Here is a 2,332-nt window from a genome sequence, read left to right on the forward strand (position 1 = left end):
TTTCTTTCTTTCTTTCTTTCTTCTTCTTTCTTCTATCTCTCTCTCTTTCTCTCTTTCTTTCTTTCTTCCCTTCTTCCCTTCTTCCTTTTTCTGTCTTCTTTCTTTTTCAACAAGTAATTTATTCGCTCCTTTCCCAAGTTTAAATATTCTTATGATTCCCTCATACAGTTCTCTCTGGAATAAGCCTTCCTCTTCTCCCCAGCCAGCCCCAGTGGGTTCACCTTTACAGGCTCTGGGACTAGGACAGAAGGCAAGATGTGTGAATGTTTCTTCACAGGGAATTAATTTTTTTCCTTTAAATGAAAGATAGCACTCTTTGCAGCTTAATAGCCCTGTTAGCCAGTTTAGGATTTTGTGAGTTCAAATGCTTCTTCTCATTTTTTTTTTTTTTTGGCTGCACCGAGGCATGTGGATGTCCCCAAGCCAGGGACTGAACTCAAGCCACAGCAGTGATGACACTGTATGTTTAATCTGCTAAGACACCAAGGAACTCCTCAAATGCCTCTTTTCTTTTGGTACTATCTCTACTTCCTTCTGCCCAACCTGGCAGGGTTTGTTTGTTTATTTCTGAAATAACTTTCTTGAAAACATTATGAGTCTTCCTTGGGTTCTTTTGGGGTTCACCCCATTGGAGAAAAGCCACACCTAGAGATATCTGTGAGACAAGCCCTTCTCTACCTTGTGCTCCTGCTGAGATGGCTGAGGGACAAGGTTCTGATGCTCCCCACTGGCTCTTTGGTTTAAGAGGATCTGTGATACACACCCTTAACATCTTCAGAGGACTCTGTGTGACTGAATACTACTCTGCCCCTCTGATCTGTCTTGAGATTTTGACAAAAGTGTACAGTCATATTTTCTCTATGCCACAGTTTCCTGACAGTACAAGGAAGCCATTTCTTAATTTTAGCATCTTTCAATATATGGGAAGTCTAATAATTTTCAAAATCATTATGTATTGGTTCTTTGTTTAGCAGTTTCCCCTCACTTTACTGCCTCTTTGTGCATTATACTCCTGTACAAGCAGTAAGAAAAAAACTAGGTGGTACCTTCCTCACTTTGCTTGGAAATCTCTTTAGCTAAATAACCACAGTCATTCCTCATGTCTTTCTTTTTATGTAACTGCAGGAGACACCTTTGCTAAGCTTTCCACCACTGCACTGCAAGCATCTCCCTTTCTCCAGTTTCCAATAACATGTTCCTCCCTTCTTTCAGAGGCTTCACCATCAATGTCTTCAAAATCCCTTCCACCAACAGTTTCTGGGAGCCTATTTAGTTTTTCTCTCTCATGTGCCTTAAAATTCCTCTGATCTTCACACAGCTCCAATGCCACACTCATAGTTTCAGGTATTTGTTACAGCAGCACCCCACTTCCACATACCAAAATCTATATTGACAGGTTTTGTATATGCCTTCTACCAAGCTGAGTTAAGGGAAATTGACAGTTAACTCATTCTATGCTGAGTAAAACCTACCATACTCCCAACATCATGTTAAGGTGCAAGACAAACTTATATGATGTTTTTAGAGTTCCCGTCGTGGCTCAACAGAAACAAATCCAACTAGAAACCATGAGGTTGCAGGTTCAATCCCTGGCCTCGCTTAGTGGGTTAAGGATCCATGTTGCCATGAGCTGTGGTGTAGATCGCAGACGCAGCTCAGATCCTGTGTTGCTGTGGCTGTGGTGTAGGCTGGCAGCTGTGGCTCTGATTAGACCTATAGCCTGGGAACCTCCATATGTTGCAGGTATAGCCCTACAAAAAGAAAAAAAACTTATATGATGTTTTTACTTGTGGGGCAAGTTTGATCCTGTTGTCCTGACTCTATCATCTTGGTTAGATTTCTTTCCTTTGCACATGCATATGCCTGCAGGGTTCAGTCTCTTTGTTGAGTGAATAGGGAAAAACCCCTTGAAGCCAAGCCATGGGTGTAGATTTGGGCTTAGGGTTTCTGGGAAATATTAGCATCAAGGAGGACACAACTGGGTGCGAGTGGCTTACAGGGATATTAGGGATGGAATATTTGGTGATGGGTTTGTGCCTTGTGATCTTCAATCCATTTGAAAATGTGGATTCCCCAGCAGGTTGCTGGACCACTGCCTGTATATTTCCTCCAGCAGTCTGCCCTTTGAGCAGGATGAGCAATTCCTGTGATAACTGTCCCCTGGGGTGGGAGCCAGTGTACAAGCATCCTGACACATAATAAAGATGCTTCAGGCTAGAGAGGCCTCCTGGCAAGCCTGTTCTGCTGCTAACAAGCAATTGGGCAGTGGGATTCCATGACTTGTGTCCATTTCTGGGGATACCTCCTGAAGGTGAATCCCACCTGGGGACTT

At 43.1% G+C, this 2,332-nt stretch overlaps 1 non-coding gene across 1 annotated transcript; it reads right to left on the bottom strand.

Moving 5' to 3' along the window:
• Positions 1 to 155: 155 nt before the first annotated feature.
• On the bottom strand, positions 156 to 280 carry LOC125119348 (small nucleolar RNA SNORD22). Its single transcript, XR_007133074.1, has one exon. It is a non-coding gene; the product is annotated as a small nucleolar RNA SNORD22 (small nucleolar RNA).
• Between the last annotated feature and the right edge of the window lie 2,052 nt (positions 281 to 2,332).

This window comes from Phacochoerus africanus, unplaced genomic scaffold (genome assembly GCF_016906955.1).
Source record: "Phacochoerus africanus isolate WHEZ1 unplaced genomic scaffold, ROS_Pafr_v1 Scaffold_78, whole genome shotgun sequence".
Taxonomy (NCBI): domain Eukaryota; kingdom Metazoa; phylum Chordata; class Mammalia; order Artiodactyla; family Suidae; genus Phacochoerus; species Phacochoerus africanus.